Raw genomic sequence first — 26,438 nt, forward strand, 5'->3', positions numbered from 1 at the left:
GATGTTTCCTCTGAGTTACCCACTGCACATTCTTTTTAGAGGGATTTGGTTGTACCTTAGGACTCATGCTATGGCAGCTCACTGCCATTTTGCCCTTATCTCTTAGAGAGGTTTTGTCCTTTTGACAGAATTGAAAAGCTATGAGCTGCATCACCTTAGGCTCTTTTTGGTGCTCATCACCGCTACTACTCTCACACACGGATAGCTCATTTACCTAGTTAATGGTTGAAAGCCTTGCATGCCTTAGGCACTCCTTGACCCTATGGTGACTACCACATAAAAAGTAACTCAAGGGCTCCTTCTCCTTGCCCTTATTGGTGGCATTGTTAGCCTTGCAAATTTGGGCTTTCTCGTAGCCCCTTCATCTCCTGTGGAATAGACTGGCAGTTTCTCTTAGGCCTTGGAGGCTTGGTGCACTCAACTTAAGTTTTTGATTTCGTAGTAACACTGGCCTAAGTTGACTCCTACATGCCTCTTTATTGCAACATGGTCTTTACTCTTAGCTTTTGACCATCTAAAAAATGCTTAGGCACCACCACCCTAGGTTTTTGAGCTTACACCAATTACAGTAGCTTGCAACATATCGTGATCAACCTTAAGCCTTGCTAGTTCCTTTTGCAAGGTTGACACATGGCCTCTAATGCCTCATTCCACTGCATGAACTCTTTCAATGCTTGGTTTAAAGATCCTTCACTGGCCTCAAACCTGCCCTTCAAATTAACAATGGTCACCTCATACTTTTTGTAGTCAGGTGTCTAGGGACATCACAATGTCTTTTGATCTAGCCTTGCTTTCTTTATTTGTAGGTGGGCACTTATTAAGCCCTCAGTCTGGTTATTCCAAGCCATGCCACAGCCCCAAAGTACATTATCAATCATGAAGGCACAAAACTAGAGAGATTACCTCAACCTTTTGCACACTCTAGTGATCCAGTCTTGGTCTACATGAACTAGCACACCTGTCTATCAACACAACACACTAGTACACATACACTGTCAAGCACCAATCAGTACACTTGCTTAGCATGCCTTGCACTCTTGATCAAACACCAATCTACACACCTACGTAGCACATCCAACACTCTCACAACACCATAGTAGCAATTGATTGAACACCTAGTTTACACTCCTGCATGCCCTACCTCATTCACTATGAGGCATATCACTAGCATACGAGTATAAAAACAAACTTGGATACCTGCATCAAAAAATTGATTGCTCATAGCAACATGTCTGAAATCTCTTTCAAGGCTAACCCTGGTTCCAATAGCACCTAGCACTGATCATATCCTCTATACTAGCTTTTATCGACACTAAACCAACTCTAAACCTACTTTGACACCACTTGTCATAGGCTGAGACTTAAACTCTAACTCATGTGGCTCTAAGACCTGAGAATGGACTTATTCGATGTCCTAGATCAACCTTAAATCAGACCAATGCATAGACACTCAAAACTCTAAAGCCAACTTCCCTAACCTGCTACTAGACAAGGCTGTATAAGCTGTTTGATAGAAAGCTAAATAGAACAATAAAGATAGGTAAAAGTAAACTTGTATTACACAAGTTGTGGTGTGCACAATGAGGGGGTTGACACCTCTTATTTGTAGCTAAAGCCACATTGAATGAAAGGTTAACTTTGTTCCTATCTTAGAGCTTACAAAGAGTCTAATATATACAGGGGATTACAATAGGATTACATTAGAAAGTTTTAATTTTACATGGACTCTATTAAGAAATGAGTTTGAACTAGCTTAGGCTTTTTCTTCAGTAATGCCCACATGGGGCCTCTTTTTAAGCCCGCTCCTAGATTGGTTCTACCCATACCAAGGCTTGCTCTTGTGCCTACGCTTGGGTCTATCTGAAAGCTACCAAACCAAAGCCCTTGGCTTAAGCTCCCTAAGCTCGTTTTAATGCCCACACACCTATTTTAGGTCATGGTCCTACCCGCACGACCACCATTGCACCTTTGGGCCTGGTCTTCTTTGCATTCTAACTTGGTCCTAGTTGCTTTAAAATCGCTCCTTGTCTTGATAAGAACCCATGGGCCTGGTCTTTCCCACAGATTGTGACAATGGCATTTTTCAACCAAATGTGATGACCAATTGTGCGAATCAATGGTTCCTCTCATACTAGGTTGAATTACTATTGCAACACTACCATCAGTAAGGTAAAACTAACATGTCTCATGACGATCTAAACCTAGCTCACGTTCCCTATTGGTGGGTAAACAATACAACACTTGGTGAATTCTACTTCATAATGATAGGAAGAGCTGACATTGAAAGATCAAAAAGCAATGTCACTATGAATGCTTGGTTGCCACAAGTAGTTATCCTTGTGGTAACTTTTTTGACACCTCTAGCTTCAAGTTTAAAAGGTTTAAAGGATTGATAGGCCATGCCTTCATAGTTTGTATTCATACTAGAAATCAAAATCAAATGAGCATTTACCCTTTTATTCTATACAAGATTTTTGTTCTCATTGGACACCTATATTACCTTTTAATAAATGTGTTGCCCTAGCAAAACTTCTCTCCTGATAATGTCTTTTGGTTGGATCGACTGATATAGGCCAGCCTTGGTCCAAAAGAAAGGGTCATGCCCTGCCTCTAATTCATGGAATAAGTAAAATAATGTTAATAGTAGTGGTATTTCACAATCCGACACCTCTCAAGTCATTTCACAAAATTAGACTAGAGCCAAGCTCAATAAGGTCTTCTTTCCCCACTGATTCTGCCAAGCCTATTCCCTTAGCTATAGTTTCACTGGATAGTAGAAAAAGACAATGGAAATCTTGTTAATCCATTAATGCACATCACCAATTAGATGATGAGGCATTTGGCTACCTTAAAAGAGTTATAGTTACTCTTGTTGTTTACCCACACTTGGTTGAATTTCTTTACTTTGACATTCAAAGCACTGGACAAAAAATCACATTGCGTGAGTATCCATAGGGACCATCGCAATGCTTTATTTTAATGAAACAGTAAGATTCCCCTTGTCTGCACTAGTTTTGAATCAATTGTCCATCACCTAGGTATAGCCCCTGAGGAAGCCATTCCTAATCTATCCATCGATCGGCACATGGTGACCCATTCTCACTATGGAAGCAACTCAAGTAGTGTACCAATAACTGATGGGTTTAAGATTGGGACCCCCATAACTAGCCATTAGATACAATCCTTTTCTTGGGTTTATAGATCCATTTTGCTGACATCCCTTACCTTCATTGTTCCATCAACAAAAAGCTATTCACCTTGTAGACCTAATGCCATTATGAATACAATTGGGAATAGATGGCACTCGATTCTCTAAATTTTCCAGGGCCACTGAAGGCGTACCTTACACCACATGATGTGTGCTCTTTCAAACACTAGATCCTACCTTTATTTAAGTTGTTTCTTGGGTGGGTAGGCCATTAAACATAAAAGATAACTTTTCCTAAAGCCCCTGCCAAAGTCTTTGAACTCCTTAATGTTGCCATTTTTTGTTGCATCCCAATTAAAGAATTTTAACCCAATTCCCTTTTGAAGCTCACGCTAGATGTGTGATCAGACAAGCTTTCCCATCTCTTAAGATCAACTAACCCATATGCGAGTGCCATTCCCATGGAACATTTCCCCTCTTCGACCTTTAAACTTCTTATTTGAATATCTGCTACTACCACCAAGATCCGCATTAACGGTCACTCTACCTAGGCTTGTCTCTTAAGTTTTGCAATGACTATCATGCCTCCTATTCATCAGGCCCTAGCCCTTGCTCTGACTATCGAGTATAATTCACATGCTTAAGCACCATCCATTTTTAAGGCTAGTTGATTTGGCAAGTGAGTTGTTACACACTTCTTAGTGAATTTTGACTTCCATGCCACTGGCCTACTATCTTAATTGACCAACACCCTTTTATGGGTTCTAGGTTAGCACATAGTTAGGCACCGTAACCTGGATTTTGGTTCATACCACACCAGTAATTTTGCTTACCAAAAATGGCCCACTTAAAGCTCTTAATTTTGTGATGTTTCTCAATGAAGCAGCCATGCCATCCTACCTATTTAAAGTTTGAGAATAAGTCAAGGGCATTGCACCTTTGATGCCTCTAATCATTGGCTTTACCTGATAGTACTCACTAAGTGTTGTAACTATTCTAAAGTAAACATCAGAGGGAACTAGCTACTAGATGGTTCGATTAGTCTTTTACCCTTACACGCAATTCAGATGAATGATTTGAACATTACTATTATTATGGGCCTCTACTAGAGTTTCCTTTAGCTTTACCCTACTTAGGCATAGTTCAACATCTTTCATATCCTAATAGGCATGCTTACACTCAAACCCTTCTTAGAAGATTAAAATAGCTTGGAGGTGCAACCATGAGGGATCCTGCCAATCAGCTTCCTTACACCTTATGTGTTTTCTATCCCATTAACTTGAATACATGTCAAACTCTTTGGTTTATGTGTCAAGATAGGTCGAATGGGGAGCCTACAAGCTGATGCCGGGAGCATGCTAGTGCGAAGGCATGCCAAGATGATGCATGCTACATTTCACGATCATGGCAATGACATCTTTGAGGGCATATCAAAAGCTTGAGCTTGGGCCGCCATGGTGGCTTGCATCGATCCATACCCCTAGTCGATTGGCAGACCAGCTCTTGCTATTCCACATGCAATAGGCACATATTGTTGGCTCCCATCCACTTCCCTCCTAACAATTTCAAGCACTTTTTGATTCTCTTCTCAAAGTCCTTTTCATCTCTCCTTTATGGTACTTATTTGCTATCGATCTCTCACCCGTATTCAGCCTTGGACAAAATTTATAGCTTGATTAGAGCTGCATTCCTAAACAACCTGACTCATAGATAGTGCTTTATGATGTGATAGGGCCTAGGCATAATGCGGCTCCCACCCTTTCCAATGTCTTTTTCCAAAGGAGTTGGTCCTAGTGCACCATTAAAGATGCTTATCTAAACTATAATTTAGATGCCAACGATGCTCAATTCTCTAGCTAAACTTTTCCTGGTTCACTTGCTATTACTAGGGGAATCCTAGTAAGTTTCTTTTCCTCCACATATTGATAAGCTTAAACTTAGTAGGTGAGGACAAATGGGTTATGAATGGACTATGAATGTGCATCATGAAGAGCTTTATTACCAATGACCATGGTGCTATCATTGTCAAGGACTCACTTTTAGGCTAACCATGACTGATGAGATCACAGAAGGCCATCTTCTGCCCCTTTACTTGGAGTCTATTGGGCAAGGGGTTGGAAGGGGTGATGATGCATGACACATAAGGTAGGCATGCCTTCAACCCAATGGCATGAGGCTCAACTTACATTCAAAGACTCAATGGCTTATGAGATTTTGCAATTCACACCAAGTATCTCATTTCATTATGTTTTTCATTGATATGAGAGCTAAGATATCCATTGCCAAGAGTTGTTTTGGTTTTTCATGACAAAAGGAGTCATGGTGCCACCTACACTTGCATTGTGAATAGGATAATGATAGCCCATGTGTTTTTTTTCATTTTGATTCCTTGGTTGATTCACACCAAAGGTTCGTTATTCAGTCGCAGGTGAAGATACTGATTGTTTCACTTGTTTAGGAGGCAAAGCAAACTCATCTAGGGTCGAAATGGGCTCAAGGCTCGTAGGTACCTCACCCTTTTAGTGTTTCATTAATGAGTTGTAGGTTGTTCAATAAGAGAGTTTTCATAATGATTCTTCCACAAGTTCACCAATGAAAACCTTGTTATGACTTTTTCTTCCTCTACATGTTAAGATTTAAAGAACTTCTAATGGTGTCGCGGGCAGCAAACCATCTAAGTCATCGTGATTTGAACACTTCATCGGACCATTCAATCGGTAGTCAACATTAGTTGATGACTCACACTTATGAGGAATTCCTCATTGAAGACCAATAATTACAATGATCTCTCTCCATCATGAAAAAATTTCAAAGATTACCTGGGCCTATCAGCCAAGTCTATAAACTCATTGAATATATCAGTGTAGCTTGCATCTAGCTAAGAATATCTAAGGGCATCACAGACTTGTTATTACCTCAAACTTCCTTGGCCTAAGTGGCCATAGTCCCTCTAAGAAGCTAGCCACGAAGGATCACCTAGTTAGTAGCCTTAGGTCTTGCTCATTAATGGAATTAACCAAACAAATTGCTCCACCAACTAAGAACAACCATGCACCACCACTCATAGAATCAAGAAAGAGCTCCTAGTTTGTGAATCCTTACTATGTTTGGAGCTAGTAAGTTTTCTCATGTTGAGTGAAATTTAGCCATAGGCTCCACTCTTAGTGGTGCCCTTTTGTCAATTCCTTTAAGTTTCAGACTTGCAACCATACACCCCTCAAAACCCAAAGGCTTTGATTTCTCATAAGGTGCTAGTAGAGTTCTAAAAGTAACATCTGTTGATCCCTGGTCGGTACCGTTTATGGTTGAGACTAGGATAGTATCTAATTGTCTTTTAGCCCTTACCTTTCAATCTTGATTAATGAAAACAACCTTGGCAAATATTTTCACAATTGTTCATCTTTCAAAAATCCAAGAAATTCACCTTTGACTATGAAATATAAATGCCCTCAACTGTCCCTATTAATCATTGCTTCGATCCCGAAGGCCAACACAAAAGAATCAAAATCCTATGATGTTATCCCATGCTATGTATACAAGCATAGACCTACTTTAAGCACTCTAATTTCTTTAAAATAACAGTGCCAAAGGATTAACCTACCTAGCTAAGGCCAAGAACATATCATCGATGGTAGGGATAACTTGACCAGTGCTCATCATGAAGTAGACTGGACGACCTAACCCTAGTTCCAACTATGAGCTTTTTAACTGCAATAACTTAAATATATGATATTGGAGTTGGAATTACCGTAGTTGTTGGCCCTAGACTTACCCTCTAATGGATCCTCTTTAAAGGATTTAGATTATACTCATTCTAATTTTCAGACTCATGGAGCCTAGTATTGTTATTTATTGCCACTATCTCCTTGTGTCAAGATTAGGTAAATTGTGTGCCTACCTTCTTTTGATGTGGTAATCGTTTCTTAAGCTTTCTCTCTGGAATTAAAGCCTAATTCTCCATCATCTGTTACCACCATAGTAGGCCATTATCCTATCATCGAAAGTTGATAAGATAGAAATTTGAATGATGCACCACCAACATAAAAGTCATGTGATCCGTCGAGTTATCATTAGTCATCAAAGCAATAGGCAAAGCCCGTGTCAACCTTTTATCTAATAAATGCATCCCTTCCAAAAGTCAAGGTTTGTTGTATGTATTACCTCTAGAATTACTATGGTTATTTGATTAGTAGATACCATTAAACAGACTATAACTGATTTAATGAGACATTCATAGTTTCATAGTTTGAATTAGTTCACACTTACACATGCATAGCTTAATCTTAGAGACAAGTATATGACTATTGGTAAGATTAACTAGGTAACATTCTTTCATGACGTTGGCACTACAAGGGCCTCAATGTATCGACTAAGCAGTGGAGAAAACCAACATAAAGCACAAGTATTATGTGTGTTGAGCATGTAAAATGCATAGCATTAGATAAAGAAGGGCTAAGAGCCTGTGCCTACAAAATGTTCCGCATCCAAGAGCACGATCAAACACCAATGCACCAATGCGACCATGAAGGTTTAGGTGGCACACTTAGGATATGAAGAACGATTGAGTTTGGCCCATAGCCTTTAAGACATAAGATGGGTGAAGGACGGCAAGACATACTATTTTCATCAATTTAGGTATACAACATAGGATCTCGATTACACCCTTAAGGTATGATGACCACATGGAGGGAGATTGAAAAGGATGATGGGTCAACAGTTTGATGCATCACACATAGAGCCTGCCAATAAGCACAACCATAGCACCAATTACATGCCTATTACATACAAGTGGCAGCATCCATGCACACTAGTCCATAACTCATCTAATCGACCACTTGATGACCGAGTGAAGGAAATGATGTACGAGGCTAGGCCACAATGCTTGTCATGGGAAAAACATAAGTAAGGGCACAAGACTACCTTGCCATCCAATGGGCAACAACAGCATGAAACCACCAATGGTTGGTTTGGTCAGGACCACACACGTAAACTTTGTTGTCACCAACACAAGAGGATGTTGCCTAATTCAGGGACTTGTTCTTGGGGTCTTAGGTAGCATCGACTTTATATGTCACCTAGATAAGGATTCTTTAGAAGGCCCTAGCTGTGGGTAGAATGATGCTTAGATAGAGAAGGCTCTAGACCTCATTAAGTACGGGCACTCAGTAAAAGTGCCCAAACACTTCCAAACTTAATGCTTGGTAAGGAGCTTAAAACCAGCAAAAATCTAAAAAGGCCTTATCCATCCTTGTTGGAGCCTTGGTGCCCTAAAGCTATCTAGAAGGCCCTTAATGGCCATACACTTGGATTCATTGTAACCATAAGTACCAAGGGGGCCTAAGTATAAATAAGAGAGCCCTCCCCTTATTTGAAAAAAAGCCATAACCAAGTGACAATAAGAGATGCAAGAGTGTGAAGCATTAGAGACTTAGGCCTTGAGAGCCTTTGTAAAGAACATGAAAGGACTATGTTCTAAGAGCAAGTGTACATATCCCATCAAGTAAATAAACTACTCTTGCCTTAACCATTTTCTTCCTACCTTTCTCTTAAACTCTTAAAAGGTTAGTCAAGTTCCAACACCAGTGCATGACACAGTTGATTAGTGCACATCACTAAGCTAGTTAAAGGCTTACTGAGGAATATGGACAATAGTTTCCCACCTAAAGCTGTATTGGTGCTAAGCTTAAGCCCCTTGCCTATGATACATGCATGGGCTTGACCAGGCCAAGGCATTTTTGTGATCGATGAGAAGGGACCACGAGACTACTAAATACCTAAGAGACTTAACCAAACCAAGCTTGTGACCATAACTTCTGCTTGTGTCAAAGGCATAGGGCTTATGCAAATGCTCATGCGGCCTTAGGTTAGACTCCTTTCTTGTATACCTAAGTTAGCCTAAAAACACTCTCAAAGAGTGAGCACTAAAAAAAACACTAAAAGACACTCTAAAGTTAGAAAAGGCTAGAAAGCAATAGATGCTTGGGAATGCTATAACTTGTATTCACTCAAGTGTTTTTGCACATCAAATAGGGGTGGAGAGGCCTTCTATTTATAGCAAAAGCCCTCATGAATCAATGGCCAAGAATGACTTAATCCAAAGGCTATTAAAGAGTCTAAGACTCAAAGAGATTACTTAAGATATATATCAAAAGTTCAAATTATATAAGGAACTAGACTATCCTTGGGAGTCTCCAAATCTTTCCAGAAGGTTCTATCTATTAGGTATACTTAGGCCTAGGCTTTGATGGATTTATTAGGGCCTAGCCTACCTACATAAGGGCCTAGTCTATTTGGGGTCCTTCTAGAAGTGTTAAGCTTGGTCTGGGGAGCTTGCACAGGCAGTTCAACAGTTTCGATGCTTGCATATACACTTTGTGCCCCTATTTCAAGCCTAAGGCCTAAGCCCTCATCACTGGTGCCTTGGCCTTTGCTTATGCCATGACACTTGCACCACCATAAGGAGTCATTACTCGATTCAGGGACTTGGTCTGGGGTTCAGGTCAGTATTAGCCATAGGTATAGGCTTGAGCTCAGTAAAGTCGAGCCCCTTTTCCATATGCATGCCAACAAATAGAGGCCATGGGTGCCTATGGGTCACTGGCACAACTAATCACCTGATAATATGGCCAAAAGACATGCATGTCTTTGATTTTAATTTGGAGACATTATCATGGATGTACACAATGACAAGCCCATCACATACACCTAACCCTTATGAGGAGAGAAGGAGGCCCAAACAATTACCACCAAAGAGCATATGAGATTTTATAGATATACCAGTAGTAGACATTAAAGTTTCTATAATAGGGACACTTTTTTCAAATAAGCATATCTTACACCAAGGGTCTGAAAATGCCGATAGTGGTTGGGGCATGTGCCCACACCAAAGTCCAGCATGTGTCGATGGTGTTCAAGGCAAGTGCTTGTAGTAAGGCTCAATATGTGCTAATGGTGTTCGAGGTAATTGCCTACACCAAGGGCCATGTTTTACTGATTCTAATCGAGGTATGTGTCTACATCAGGTCCATATTATATGAATCCTGATTAAGGCATATGCCTGCATCAAGGGCCAACATGTGTCGATAGTGATCATGATAGGTGGCCATACCAAAGGTAAGCTTGTGTCGATGGTGGTCGAGGTAGTGCACATACGAAAGGCTAGCATTAGCCAATAATGGTCAATGCATGTGCCTGAACCATGCACCAACAAGTACTAATGATGGTCAAGGCCTTGGCTAAAGTTTAATTTTGGGCCACGATGCATATGTTAGGCACGGGCATGTGGTGGTGCCATATTTTTTTACCTAGGGCAACATTGTCGAAGAATTTAATCGAGCCAGGGGGTGTGCGCACATAATGTGTGATGGGTGCTAGTCCTTGGTCCTTATATTGGCCTTCTATCCCTCAAAGAGCCTCAACAACTCACACCCCCTTAAAGAGCATAAGAGCTTTTATAGGTTCATAGCTAGTAGCCATTCAAATGTCTAAAATGGGGATGCTTTTTTCAAATGGCCACAAAATCTTCTACACTTTGATTTTTTGGCTAAATTTTTTTACGAAAGCCAAAAAAATACAAGGATCACACACGCCAAATTTAGGGCCAAAACTCTTTCTAAAAAAAAAAAAACATGAATGGTAAAAAATTTTAAAAATCATGAAAAATAGAAAATTAGTCATCTTGCCATGAAACTTCACATGAAGGCTTAGGGGACTATTATATGAATTTACAAGCTATAAAAATGGCATTGGCATAACAAAAATATGAAGATGTGCTTGAACTCACTTACTACCTAGTCGTGGTGTGTTTAGTGCACGGCCAGAGCCCAGGATACTCGTATGTGGTGCATGGCTTAGCTTGTTTCGATAGTGTTTGAGGCAACTACCTACACCAAGGGCCAACATATGCCAATGGTGGTCGAAGCATGTGCTGAGACCAAGAGCCAACATATCTCGATGCTAATCAAGGTATGTGTATGTGTCATAATCCATAAGCTAGTCTGGACCTAGGGGTTCTCCCTAAATCAAGGTGCAGTTCAAGTTCTAAGGGGATAGAGTGAAGGCATGTGCATGTGTCATGATCCACAAGCTGGTCTAGGCCCAAGGTTTCTCTTTGAGTCAAAAAGTAGTTCCAGCTACAGTTCTTGTAAGATAGAGCTTGACAACTAAGGGAACTAGGCCTTAAGGCATACTAGAGGTCCAAGTCATGGAAAACTAGTACAAAATAATGGTATGATTAGTGATCAAGACTCCAGAGGCTCCGGCTTGATGTTCAGGTTTGATAGAATCGAGCCAAACCTAAGTGTAGGTATTGGAAAGCATTATAAGAATTTAAAAGCCATAAAAATGGCATTGGCATGACAGAAATACGAAGATGTACCTAAACCTACCTACTGCACAGTCATGGTGCACATGGTGTGTAACCCAAGCCTAGGATACCCATACTTTATGCGTAGCCTAGCATGTGCTGATGGTGTTCAAGGAAACTACTCATACAAAGGGCCAACATGTGCCGATGGTTGTCGAAGCATGTGCCAAGATGAAGGGCCAACATGTCTTGATGGAGGTAGAGGCATATACATGTGTCAAGGTTTGCAAGCTAGTCCAAGCCTAAGGGTTCTCTCTAAGTTAAGGAATAGCTCCAGTTTTAATGGGACAAAGTTTGATAGGTAAAGGGATCATGCCTTGAGGCATACTAGAGGTCTAGGTTATAGGGAACTAGCACAAAACAATAGTACAAACAGTGAGCAAGACTTTCGTGGCTCAAGCACAATGATCAATTTTGGTAAAATTGAGCCAGGCCCAGGTGTGGTTGCTAGTGAGCACTTATATAAATATACAAGCCATAAAAATGGTATTGAAATGGTAGAAATATGAAGATGTGCATAAACCCACCTACCTATTATGGTGTGCATGGTGCACTACTCGCACTAAGGATATCAGTGCGTGGTGCATGACCTAGCATGTGTTGATAATGTTTGAGGGAACTACTGACATAATAGGCCAACATGTGTCGATGGTGATCGAATCATGTGCCAAGAAAAAAGGTGAACATGTCTTGATGGTGGTTAAGGTGTGTGTACGTGTCATGGTCCATAAGCTGGTCTAGGCCCAGAAGCTTTTTTTAAGTCGAAGAGCAATTCTAGTTCTACTGAGACGGGGTCTAATAGTCAGGGGACTAGGCCTTAAAGCCTACTAGAGGCCTAGGTCATGGGTAACTAGCCTAAAATAGTGGTATAGATAGTGATCAAGACTCTAGAGACTCAAGCACGATGTTCAAGTTTGACAAAATTGAACCAAGCCCAAAATGCATGTGCAATCCAAGGCACATTGGCCCCAACAGTGCCCAGGTTTACCATTACCCAATGATTCACCATGCCACACTCATGACCCGATGATGCCCACCTACTTAGACACCATAAATGCCTAGGAGTAGCTCACCTCAAACTAGCCAGGCCCTCGCTTACCCTCTAGCAAAAGGGGTGGTAGAGAGTTGACACTAGTCGTCCCCCTATAAAGAGCATAAAAGCTTTCCTAGCCATCATACCAGGATCTATATGAATGTTTGAAATGGGTACATTATTCTCCCTAGCCACCTTAAGGCCTTCCTTCAACCAACTTAGGGCCTAGTGACCTATCTCTTGGCCACCATAATTTTGGCATTCCACTTTTTGCTCTACTAACCCACTCGAGGGTGCCCGAGCATAGCTTTGATTGATAGCACCCAACTGGCCACTCAACTCTGGGGTGCCCGCCCACTAGCTCACACTAGCTTGTGCATCTTGGAGCCTAGGGCTCACACTACATGCACACCTATCAACAGCATGTTTTGAGGCTTACATGTCTATGCATAGCTCCAAGACCATTTTCCCAAACATAATGCCTTGTCTGATGCTCAACATAGGGTTAGTCAAGGTAGGACCGAAGCACACTAGGGCTTAACCATGACATATGGCATGGATTTTACTCCAGGGATATTATCATGGATATACGTAATGATAGGCCCATCACGAGCACCTACTCCCCTCGTATGGGGAAGAGGGGCTCAAATAACGACCCTCTAAATAGCATAAAAGATTTTATAGATATGCTAGTAGTAAACATTAAAATGTTTATAATGGGGACACTTTTTTTAGACAAGCATATCTCGCACCAAAGGTCCATAGATGTTGATGGTGGTCAATGCATATACCCATACTAAGGGCCAACATTTGCTGATGGTGTTCAAGGCAAGTGCCTGCAATAAAGGCCAATATGTTTCAATGGTGTTCAAGGCAATTGCCCTCACCAAAGGCCATCTTCTACCAATACTAATTAAGGCATATGCCTGCACCAGGTCCAAATTATGCCAATGCTGATCGAGGCATGTGCCTCCACCAAAGGCTAGCATATGCTAATGGTGGTTAAGGTAAATGGCCATACCAAAGCCAACTTGTGCCAATGGTGGTTGAGGCAGGTGCCATACCAAAGGCTAGGTAATGTCGATGATGGTCGAGGCATGTGTCTGCACCATGTGCCAACATGTGTCAATAATGGTCGAGGCCTTTGTTGAAGTTTGATTTTGGGCCATAGTGCACATACTGAGCTCAGATATATGTTGGTGTCTCATTTATTTACCTAAGGCACCATCATCAGAGCATCACTACAGAGCCTGACTGGTCACATTAGGGGTTTTGATGATTGGGGGAGGGGCAAGGGGTGTGCACACATGATATACGATGGGTGTTGGTCCGTGGCCTTTATATTGGCCCTCTATCCCCCAAGGAACCTCAACAACTCATACTCGCTTATAGAGCATAAGAGTTTTTACATGTTCATAGCCAGCAGCCATTCAAGTGTCGTAAATAGGGACTTTTTTTCAAATGGCCATAAAATCTTCTACACTTTGATTATTTTTCTAAATTTTTTTGTGGATGCCAAAAAAAAATACAAGGGTCATGTATACCAAATTTGGGCCAAAACTCCTAAAAACTTTTCAAAAAATCCTAAACTACAAAAAATTTTAAAAATCTTAAAAAATAAAAAAAAAAGTCATCTTGCCATGAAACTTTACATAAAGGCTTATAGGATCACTATATGAATTTATGTGCTATAAAAATGGCATTAGCACTATAGAAATATGAAGATGTGATTGAACCCACCCACTACCTAGTCTTGGTAGACATGGTGCTTAGCTCGAGCCTAGGATACTTATGTATGGTGCATAGTGTAACATGTGCCAATGGTGTTCAAGGGAACAACTTGCACCAAAGGTCAACATGTGTCAATGGTGGTTTAGGCATGTGCTGAGACCAAGGCCTAACCTATCCTGATAATGGTTGAGGCATGTCTATGTGTCACAATCTGTAAGCTGGTCTAAGCCCAAGGGTTCTCTTTGAGTCAAAGAGTAGTTCCAATTCTAGCGGTACAAAGTTTGACAATAAGGAAGACCAGGCCTTGAGGCATACTAGAGGTCCAGGTCATAAGGAACTAGCCTAAAATAATAGTACATGCAATGATCAATATTCTAGAGGCTTGGCCCCAGTGTTTAGGTTTGGTAGAATTGAGCCAAGCCTAGGTTCGGCACTAGTGAGAGTTATACGAAGTTACATGCCATAAAAATGGCATTGGCATGACAAAAATATAAAGATATACTTGAACCCACCTACTACCCAATTGTGGAGCACATGGTGCACAGCTTGAGCCCAAGATACATGTGCTTAGTGCATGGGCCAGCATGTGATGATGTTGTTCGAGGGAATTGCCCACACAAAGGGCTAACATGTGCCGATGATGGTCAAAGCATGTCTTGAGACAAAGGGCTAACATGCCTCGATGGTAGTTAAGGCATATGCATGTGTCATAATCTACAAGTTACTCTAAGCCGAAGGGTTTTATCATGGTAGGCCTTGGTGTGCCTTAGTTCTACCATGACTGACCTTGAGCTAAGTAACAGATGAGGTCTTATGGTTGGGATAATGGTCCAGGAGCTATGCACAGGTAGTGTATGCCTGAGAACATGTTGTTGATAATGTGTGTAGTGGTGTGAATCCTAGGACCCAAGATGCACGGGTAAGTGCAAGCCAATGGATGAGTGCCCTAGAGCTAAGGCCCTAATATATGAGTTTTATGGGATGAGATGAGCCTAGTGTGGCTCTGAGTTGGTTGCTGACTAGCATATGTGTTATGCCTTCAAGTTCTAGGCATGAGAGCTTGCGAATGTTTTGGGCAAGCATGGTGTTGGGTTCTCACCATGCCAGGATAAGATAATATCATAAGAACCAGGGTTAAGTGCCCATTTGAGCAAGACAGATCGGTGCTTAAGACCTTGATGTTTGCGAATAGAAATGGGTGGTTAGGGCCACCTTGAGAATCATAGGATGATGAGTTGATGGGAGTTAGGTTCCTCCCTATTGAATTTTCGAATGTGCAACCATACGGGGTCAAAGCCAAGAAAGGCTCACGAGTATGTGACTTGAAGGATCAATATCTAGTTATCCATAGGAAAATGGATTTGTGAAAGGCTAACCTCAACTATGAGTATTCTCGGTGTGGCAAAAACACATGGTTTCAATATAAAGAATGCAAGGCCTATGGCAGGTTCTCTTTGGGTCAAGGAGCAGTTCCAATTCTAATAGAATAGAGTCTGACAGCTAAAAGGATCAAACCTTAAGGTGTACTGAAGGTTTGGGTCATGAGAAAATAGCCTAGAATAATGGTTCGAGCAATGATCAAGTCTCCAATGGCTCAGGCATGTTGTTCAAGTTCGATAGAATTGAGCCAGGCACAAGTCCAGGTGTTTGTCAGCATTATATGAATTTACAAGCCATAAAAATGGCATTGGCATGGCAAAAATATAAAGATGTGCATGAACCCACCTGCTACCCAATTATGGTGTGCATGGTGCATGACCTGAGCCTACAATACCCATGTTTGGTGCATGGCCTAGCATATGATAGTGGCGTTCGAGGGAATTGCTTGCATAATGGGCTAGCATGTGTCGATGGTAGTTGAAGCATGTACCAACACCGAGGGCCAACATGTCTCGATTGCAGTTGAGGCATGTGCATGTTAACGGTCTGCAAGCTAGTCTAGGCCTAGGGGTTCTCTCTGAGTTGAGGTGTTGTTCTAGCTCTATTGGGGTAGGGTCTAATAGCTAGGAGGACCAAGCCATGAGGTGTATTGGAGGTCGAAGCCATAAGGAACTAGACCATAATAGTGGTATTGGCAGTGATCAAGACTCCAAAGGCTTTGGTGTGGTGTTTAGGTTTGGCAGAATTGAGCCAAGCCCAGATGCAGGTGTTAGTGAGCACTTCTATGAATTTACAAGCCATAAAAATTACATTGGTGTGGCAAAATATGAAGATGTGCCTAAACACACCTACTACCCAATCATGGTGTGCATGGTGCATGGCTCGGGCCCATGATACCCATGCATGGTGAGCGACTTAACATATACCGATGGTGTTTAAGGGAATTGCCCACACAATGGTCTAGCCTATGCTAATGGTGGTTGAAGAATGTGCCCAAGCCAAGGGCCAACATATCTTGATGATGGTCAAGGCATGTTCATGTGTCATAGTTCGTAAGCTAGTCCAGGCCTAAGGGTTCTCTCTGAGTCAAGGAGCAGTTCTAGTTCTAGCGGGATTGGGCTTAACAGCTAGAAAGACTAGGTCTTAAGGCCTATTAAAGGCCCAAGTCATAAGGATCTAGCCTAGAACAATGTTACGAGTAGTGATCGAGACTCTAAAGGCTCTAGCATGATGTTCAGGTTCAACAAAATTGAGCTAGGCCCAAGTGTAAGTGTTGGTGAGCGCTTATATGAGTTTACAAGCCAAAAGAATGGTATTAGCACTGCAAAAATATGAAGATGTGCCTGAACCCACCTATTACCCATTTGTGGTACGCATTGTGCATGGATCAGGCCCAAGATACTCGTGCATGATGTGCAGCCTAGCATGTACCAATGGTGTTCGAGGGAACTACCTACGCAAAGGGCCAGCATGTGCCAATGGTGGTTAAAATATGTGTTGAGACCAATGGCCAACATGTCCCTATGGTGGTCGAGGCATGTGCATGTGTCACAGTCCATAAGTTGGTCCAGGCTTAAGGGTTCTCACTGAGTTAAAGAGTAGTTCTAGTTCTAGTGGGGTAGGGTTCAACTATTAGGGGGACCAGGCTTTGAGGCCTACTAGTGGCCTAGTTCATGGGGACCTAGCCTAAAACAATAGTATGGACAGTGATCAAGACTGTAGAGGTTTATACATGGTGTTTAGGTTTGGCAGAATTAAGCCAAGCCCAGGTGTGGGCGCCATTGAGTGCTTATATGAATTTACAAGCCATAAAAATGGCATTGGCACAGCAAAAGTATGAAGATGTGCTTGAACCCATCTACTGCTTGATCAAGGTGCGCATGGTGTATGGTTTAGGCATAGGATACCGATGCATGGTGCATGGCCCAGTATGTGCCAAGGATGTTTAAAAGAACTACCTGTATAATGGGCTAACATGTACTAATGGTGGTTGAAGCATGTGGCAAGACCAAAGGCCAACATGTCTTGATGGTGGTCGAAGCTTGTGCATGTGTCACAATTTGCATGCTAGTCCAAGCCTTGAGGTTCTCTCTGAGTTGATAAGCTATTCTAGTTCTAGAAAGATAGGGTTTGATAGCTAGAAGGACCAGGCCTTGAGGCCTACTGAAGGCCAAGGTCACAGGGAACTAGCCTAAAATAGTGGCATGGCTAGTGATCAAGACCCCAGACACTCAAGCGTGGTATTCAGGTTCGACAAAATTGAGCTAAGCCCAGGTACGAGTGCTGGTGAGCGATGCCTGGGCATATAGTTAGACCATGGTGTTGGTACTAATGATTAAGGTGTAGGTGCACGGTCAGACCCAGATGCATGCATGCCTGAACATAATCCTAGGAGGATTAGATTTGTGGGCTTTTGAAGGCCTATTATTGCAGCATAATCTTTAACAAGCTGGGATTATGTTGAGCACTTGAGTTTCATAGGCTAACTTAGGCAAACAAAGTCAATTCCTTATCAAGGTCGTATGAAGTTTTGTATAAGATTGAAGCATTTGACACATGCACCGAGCATCATTTGTTGTCAATAGCGATCGAGAGACAAAAAAATGCCTTAAGTGGGAAGTCACGACACACATGCCACATAGAATGCTAGCATCTACCAAAAAGGTGTCTGAGGTAGCAACCCATACCAAATGCTAGCATCTGCCAAAGAAGTGTCCAAGGCAACAACCTACACCAAAAGCCTGCTTGTGCCTACGTTGATCGATGCAAGTGCCCGCATTAAGTGCTAGCATCTGGCAATGGTGTCTGAGGTAACATCCCACACCAAGGTGCCATTATCTACTAATGGTGTTTGAGGCAACAATGGGCTAGCATCTGCAAATAGTGTTTGATGCGATTGCTTGCACCAACCAAGGCTAGATGCTATCAATGGCATTCGAGCCAATAGCCTATACTAGGGGCTAGTGTGTGCCAATAGGGTTTGAAGTCATTTGGTTGTCATTTAGTTGGACACTTGAGGGAGGGATATCATTTCCTGGTTGAATCAGTTGCAATGGAGAACACCATTCGTCCCCAATCCTAGGGGCTATGATGTAAAAAAATGAAGTGAAAGGACTTTGGTGGGTGAGGGGGAGAGATGAATCAATGTAACAAAGGGCTAAATCTCAGTGGATCATTGCAACAAGGCCACTCTATCACTTATAATACACTGTCGAGTATTTAAGTCATCTGTAAAGGATTTTACCTATCGTTCAGTGGGTTTAAGCTCCGAAAAAGCTTGATCAGCTTTTCCACCATAGGGGCTATGCCTATGACATGTACCCCAAGGGGCCATAGGCCCCTATGGTGGGTTGACAATTGGGTGATGGGTGTGTGTTTCACTTCTAGCCTAGATTCCTACTTAGAGGCATTCAACCATAATTCAATGCATGGTAGCTTCATGCCATTGGCTTTTCAACCAAGTGCAATGACCAATTATGTGAATCAACAGTTCCTCTCGTACTAGGTTGAATTTTTATTATGACACTACGATCAGTAGGGTAAAACTAACTTTTCTCATGATGGTCTAAACCTAGCTCACGTTCCCTATTGGTGGGTGAACAATCCAAGACTTGGTGAATTCTACTTCACAATGATAGGAAGAGCCGACATCAAAGGATCGAAAAGTAATATTGCTATGAATGCTTGGCTACCACAAGCTAGTTATCCTTATGGTAACTTTTTTGACACCTTTAGCTTCAAATTTTGAAGGTCTAAAGGATTTATAGGCCATGCTTTCATGATTCATATTTGTATTGGAAATCAGAATCAAACGAGCTTTTACCCTTTCGTTCCACACGTGATTACTGCTTTCATTAAGCTCATCTTGGGACATTTGCATCATCTTTTAATAGATGTGCTGCCCCAGCCAAACTCCTCACCTGATAATGTCTTTTGCTTAAATCATCTGACCAAGGCTGACATTAGGTCCAAAAAAAGAGGTCATGCCTTGCCTCAAATTCAAGGAATAAGAAAAATAATGCTAAAAGTTGTGGTCATGTCCTATCGCCATTTACGCATGCATGGTTGAATTTCTTCACATTAATAGTTAGACCATTGGGCAGAAATCACATTGCATAAGCATCCACAAGGACCATCACAATGCTTTGTTTTAATTAAACAATTGGATTTCCCTTATTTGTACTAGTTTTGAGTCGACTGTTTATCACTTAGGGAAGGCCCCTGAGGGAGCCATTCCCAGTTCATCCACTAGCCAGCATACGATGACCTGCTCTCATCGAGGGAGCAATTTGAGTAATGCATCAGTAGTCAATGGGTTCGAGATGAGGATCCCTATGCCTAGCCTTCAAAGCCAATCTTTTTCCCAAGGTTCCAACATTTTCCATTAACCAGAGGCTATTCACCTTGGAGACCCGATATAGTTATGAGTATGACTAGGTGCGGACAACACTCAGTCCTGTGGATTTTCAAGGGCTATCGGGGCATACCAAACACCATGTGAAAGGCGATGCCCTTTTAGCTAGCTAGATCATACCTTTAATGGAGCCATTTTTAGGGTGGGCAAGCCATTAAATAGAAAAGATAACTCCTTTCAAGGCCCCCATCGATGTCTCTAGACTCCCTAATGTTGCCATCAGCTATCGCATCTCGGTTCAGGAATTTTGACTCGATTACCTTTGAAGCCCATGCTAGATGTGCTATCGGATGGGCTTTCCCCATCTCTTAGGATCACTAACCCATGTGTAAGTGCTATTCACATAGAATTTTTCCCCTCTTCAACCTTTAAAGTTCTCATTTAAATATTTGCTTCTACCGCCAAGATTTGCACCAATGGCCACTCCACCCAAGCTCATGCCTTAGGTTTTATGGTGACTGTTGTGCCTTCCTACTCATCAGGGCCTAGCTTATGCCCCAATAACCAAGTATAGGTTAGGTACTTAAATACCATCCATTTTTAAGGCTAGTTGATTTGGTAGGTAAGTTGTTGCACACCCCTTAGTGGATTTCAACTTCCATGACCACTGTCCTACTATCTTAATCGACCAACACCCTTCATGGTTCTAAGTTAGCACGTAGTTGGGCACCGTAGTCTAGCATCTGGTTCATCCTACATCACCAATTTTGCTTATAAAAAATGGTCCACTTAGAGCTCTCAATTTTGTGATGTAGCTCAACAAAGTAGTCATGACATCCTACCTATTTAAAGTTTGAGAATAGGTCAAGGGCATTGCACCCCTGATGCCTCTAATCATTGGCTTTACCTAATAGAAATCGCTAAGGGCTCCAATTTTTTAAAGGGAAACTTAAAAAAAAGCTAGCTAATAGATAGTTCCATTAGTCTTTTGCCCCTATACCTAAGTCAGATGAATGATTTGCATGTTAGTATCATTGCAAGCCTCCACCAGAGTTTTCTCTGGCTATGCCTTGCTTAGGCATAGTTCACCATCTTTCGGGTCCTAATAGGCACGCTCACACTCGAACCCTTCCAAGAAGATCAAGGTCAGTTGGTGGTGCACCCGCGAAGGATCCTACCAATCAGCTTCCTTGCACCTTATGAGTTTTCTAGCCCATTAACTTGCACACATGTCAAACTCCTTAGTTTGTGTTTCAAGATAGGCTGAATAAGGAGCTCGTAGGCCAACACTAGGAGCACACTGGTGCTAAGGCACACTGAGATGGCACGTGTTACATTCCACAATTATGGTGATGTCCATGGGCATATCATAAGCATAGCCTTGGGCTATCATTGTTACCCATGTCAATCAATGCCCTAAGCAGATTGGTGAACCAGCTCTTGGCATTCCACATCTGACTAGGGCACATCATCAACCCCCATCCACTTCTCTTCTGACAATTTCAAGCATTATTTGACCTTCTTTTCAAAGTCCTTTTCATTTTCCCTCATCGTACATGTTCACTATTGATCTTTCACCCATATTCAGCCTTAGACAGAATTTATCACCCAATTGGGGTTGCATTCCCAACCAACCTAACTCATAGACAATGCCTCAAGATTTGATAAGGTCTAAACACAATAGGGCTCTCACCCTCTTTGGCACCCCTTTCAAGGGGACTTGGGCTCAATGTGCCATTTAGGATGTTTCTCTAGACTACAATTTAGATGCCAAGGGTGCTTGATTCTCAAGCTGGGCTATTCTTGGTTCAGTTGCTATTACTAAGAGAATTCTAGTAAGTTTCTTTTCCTCCACTTATTGATAAGCTCAAACTTAGTGAGTGATCCCACTTGAGTTGGGGTTGTGATGCCAACATCAACCAAGTAATTGGTGGTTTGATGGGGTTTGGATGGACAATGAGCACACGTCTGAGAGCTTTACCACCAATGGCCACAGTGCTATCATTAGTGGGACTCACTTTTGGGCTAACCACAACCAGTGAGATCATGGGAAACCATTTTTAACCCCCACACTTGGAGCCCAATAGGTAAGGGTTTAGAAAGGGTGATGATGCATGACATCCAAACAGGCGTGCCTTTCGCTTATTGGCTTGGGGCACAACTCACATTCAAAGACTTGAAGATTCACGAGATTTTTCAATTCACACCAAGTATTGCATTCACTATGTTTTTCATTGATGCGAGTGCAAAGATATTTATTGTCGAGAGTCATTTTGGTTTTTCACCACAAAAAGAGTCATAGTGCTACCCATGCATGCACTAAAAATGGGACGGTAATGGCACATGTACTCTTTTTCCTTCCTATACCATGGCATGATTCATGCTAGGGGTTTGTTAATTGGCCAGGGTGATGATAGCGATCATTTCACCCATTTAAGAGGTAGAACAAAGTGACCATCGTGCATGTTTAGGGCCTGAAAGGGCTCAGGCCATAGAAGCACCCTAGCCCACTTAGTGTTTCATGAATGCATTTACAGGTTGTTTGTTGAGTATGTTTTGACAATGATCCATCCACAGGTTCCCCTATGAAAACCTTGCTACGACTTTTCCTTCCTTTAAATACTAAGGTTTAGTGGACTTCTCCCAACATTGCGAGAAGCAAACCATCCACGTCGTTGTGATCTGAACACTTCACTTAGTGGGTGATCCTGCCTAACTTGGGGTAATGATGCCAACATCAATCGAGCAATTTGAAAGGTTCGATGGGGTCTGGATGGACAATAAGCACATGTCACTAAGAGCTTTACCACTAATGGTCATGGTGCTATTGTTGGTGAGACTCACTTTTAGGCCAACCATGATCTGAGAGATCATAAGAAACCATTTTTAACCCCCTTACCTAGAGCCCAATGGGTAAGGGTTTGTAGGGGGTAACAATGTATGACATCCAGGCAGGCATGCCTTTCGCCTAATGGCTTGGGGCACAACTAGCATTCAAAGACTTGAAGGTTCACGAGATTCTTCAATTCACTCCAAGCATCTTATTTTACTGTGTTTTTCATCGATGTGAGTGCAAAGATATCTGTTCTTGAGAGTCAATTTGGTTTTTCACTGCAAAAAGAATCACAGTGTCATCCACGCATGAACTACGAATGGGATAGTGATGGTACATATGCTCTTTTTCATTCCTATACTTTGGCGTAATTTGCATTGGGGGTTTGTTATTTGGCCAGGGTGATGATAGCGATCATTTCGCCTACTTAGGAGGTAGAATGAAGTGACCGCCATGCATGTCTACAACCTAAAAGAGCTTGGAGCACAGAGGAACCCTCGTCCACTTTGTGTTTCATGAATGCATTCATGGGTCATTTGTTGAGCGGGTTTCAACAATGATCCATCCACAGGTTCACCTTCGAAAACATTGCTACAACTTTTCCATCCTCTAAATGCTAAGGTTTAGTGGACTTCTCATAATGTTGCAGCAAGTAAACCATCCATGTCATTACGGTTCGAACACTTCACCAGACCATTCAATAGGTAAGAGTGATGAGCGAAGTGTACAAAGGGCAAGCATATAGCTAACGTGAGTTGATGACTCATGCTTACAAGGAATTCCTCATTGCAGACCAACAATTATAATGATCTATCCTTATTTTTATGAAATTTCAAAGATTACCCAGGCCTGTTGGCCAAGGCTATAGACTCGTTGAATACATAAGTGTAGTGCACATGTAGCCCAAAACATGTAAAGGCATCACAGACCTTTTATTGCCTTACACTTCCTTGGCTTAAGCGACCATAGTCCCTAAGATGCTAGCCATGAAGAATCACATTTGTGTAGCTAGTTAGTAGGCTGAGGTTTCATTCATTGATGGAATTAACTAGATAAATCACTTTGACAACTAAGAATGGCCACACTCCACCACCCACAAATTGAAGAAAGAGCTCTCAATCTATCAATCCTTACTATATTTGGACTTCATAAGTTTCCCCATGTTGAGTCAAATTAAGCCATAGGTTCCATTCCTAGTGGTGCCTTTTTGTCAATTCCTTTAAGTTTTAACTTTACGACCATACTCCTTCTAGAACTAAAAGACTTAGATTTCTCATAAGGTGCCAGTAGTGTCCTAAAAGTAACATCTACCAAACCCTGATCAACATTGTTTATGGTTAAGATTAGGATGGTATCTGATTATCTTTGAGCCCTAAACTTTTATTATTGATTAATGAAAACATCCTTGGCAAATGCTTTCACAATTGTTCATCTTCCATAAATCCAAGAATTTCACCTCTGACTGTGAAATATGAATGCCCTTGACTGTCCCTATTAATCATTACTTTGATCCCAAAGGCCAACACAATAGGACCAAAATCCTATGGTGTTATCCCATGCTAATGTATAAAAATGTAGGCCAGCTTTGAGCACTTTAATTTCTTCCAAGTAATAGCACAGGAGGAATGACCCAACCAATAAGGCTAGGAGCACATCATCGGTATTAAGGTCAAGTAAACCAGTGCTCACTATGAAGCAAACTGGGCAACCCAACCTTGGTTCCAACTACGAGCTTTTTAACTGCAACAACTAAATATATGCTATTAGAGCTAGAATTATTGCATCAACTAGCACCAAACTTGACCTCTAATGGATCTTCATTAGGGGAGTTAGATTATACTCATTCTAATTACGAAATTCATAAAGTTCGCTATTGTTATTTATTGTCACTACCTTCCTATGTCAAGATTGGGTAATTTATGTGCTTGATGACTTCCTTGAATGTGGTAGCCATTTTTCAAGCTCCCTCTCTGGAATCGAACCCTAATTCTCTATCACTCATCATCACCATAGTATACCACTACCCTACCATCGAAAGTTGATAAGGTAGAAATTTGAATGATGCGTCACTGGCATAAAAGTCATGCAATCTGTCAAGTTATCATGAATCATCAATTTAATAGGCAAAGCCAACATTAACCTTTTATCTAATAAATGCATCTTTTCCAAAAACAGGGTTTCTTGCATGTATTGTTCTAGAATTAGTACAGTTATCTAAATAGTAGATACCATGAAACAAACTATAACTAATTTAATGAGCCATTTGTAGTTTCACAGTCTAAATTAGTTCATAGTTGCACATGCATGGTTCAATATTTGAGACAAGCATATGACTACTAGTAGGATCAAGCAAGTAGCATTCCTTCAAAATGTTGGCATCGGATGGACCTTAACGCACTGATTGAGTGGTGAAGAGAGCCAACAAGGATTGCAAGCATCGTGCATGTTGAGTACATAAAATGCATTGCATTGGATGAACAATGGCTAAGAGCCTGTGCCCACAAAATGTTTTGCATCCAAGAGCACGATTAAACACCAGTGCATCGACGTAGCCATAGAGGTTTAGGTGGCACACATAGGACATAGGGCATGATTAAGGTCTAACCCATAGCCTGTAAGGACTCAAGATGGATAAGGGATGGCTAGACATTTGATTTCCATCAATTTAGGTATGCAGCACAGGATCTTAATTGCACCCCTAGGGTATGACAACCACATGAGGGGAGAATGAAGAGGATCATAGGTTGATACTTTGATGTATTGAGCATTGAGCCTGCCAACATGCACAACCATAGCACAACTCATATGCCTATTATGTAAAGTGGCAACATCTATACATATCAGTCCACAATCCACCCAATTGATTACTCAATGAGCGAATGAAGGAAACGACGTATGAGGCGATGCCATAACTAATTGTCATGGGAAAAAAATAAGCAAAGGCCATAAGACTACCTTTGCCATCCAAAAAGCAACAATGGCATGACACCACCAATGCTTGATCTGGCTAGGACTGTGCATGCAAACTCTACTATCACCACCCTAAGGGGATGATGCTCGATTCAAAGACTTGTTCTTGGGGGTCTTTGGTAGCATTGGCTGCATGGATGGGCTTGGCAAGGCCAAGGCATTTTTATGGTTGATGAAAAGGGACCACGAGACTTCCAGAAACCCAAAGACTTGGCTAGACTAAGCCTGCGACCATAGCTTTAACTTACACCACCCCAGAGAGCTATTGCCTAATTCAAGGACCTGGTTTAGGGTTTAGGGTAGCATTAGCCTTAGGCACGAGCTTGAGCTTAGTGAAGCGAAGCCCTTTTTTTGCATGCACACCAATAGATTGAGGCGTTGGGCCTCTGTAGGTCATCAAAGCAACCAGTCATCAGACAACATGGCCAAAAGGGATGCATGGCCTAGATTTTGCTTAAGGACATTGCTATGGATGTATGCACACCTACTCCCCTATGGGGGAGAGAAGGGGGCTGAACAACCACCTAGGGCCAGACAACCACCTCGTAGAGAGCATAAGAGATTTTATAGATATTCTAGTAGTAGGCATTAAAGTGTCTATAATGGGGACACCTTTTCCAAACA

At 41.8% G+C, this 26,438-nt stretch overlaps 7 pseudogenes; all 7 read right to left on the reverse strand.

Annotated features, from left to right (window-relative positions):
• Nucleotides 1-1,994: 1,994 nt before the first annotated feature.
• Nucleotides 1,995-5,116, reverse strand: LOC149516448 (25S ribosomal RNA; annotated as a pseudogene).
• Nucleotides 5,117-5,282: 166 nt separating this feature from the next.
• On the reverse strand, nucleotides 5,283-5,439 carry LOC149516449 (5.8S ribosomal RNA; annotated as a pseudogene).
• Nucleotides 5,440-5,715: 276 nt separating this feature from the next.
• Nucleotides 5,716-7,472, reverse strand: LOC149516450 (18S ribosomal RNA; annotated as a pseudogene).
• An 11,321-nt stretch (nucleotides 7,473-18,793) lies between these two features.
• On the reverse strand, nucleotides 18,794-21,915 carry LOC149516451 (25S ribosomal RNA; annotated as a pseudogene).
• A 211-nt stretch (nucleotides 21,916-22,126) lies between these two features.
• Nucleotides 22,127-22,281, reverse strand: LOC149516452 (5.8S ribosomal RNA; annotated as a pseudogene).
• A 671-nt stretch (nucleotides 22,282-22,952) lies between these two features.
• Nucleotides 22,953-23,108, reverse strand: LOC149516453 (5.8S ribosomal RNA; annotated as a pseudogene).
• Nucleotides 23,109-23,398: 290 nt separating this feature from the next.
• Nucleotides 23,399-25,200, reverse strand: LOC149516454 (18S ribosomal RNA; annotated as a pseudogene).
• Between the last annotated feature and the right edge of the window lie 1,238 nt (nucleotides 25,201-26,438).

This window comes from Durio zibethinus, chromosome 10, assembly GCF_047325235.1.
Source record: "Durio zibethinus cultivar Kanyao isolate XHJ-2024 chromosome 10, ASM4732523v1, whole genome shotgun sequence".
In the NCBI taxonomy this organism is placed as follows: domain Eukaryota; kingdom Viridiplantae; phylum Streptophyta; class Magnoliopsida; order Malvales; family Malvaceae; genus Durio; species Durio zibethinus.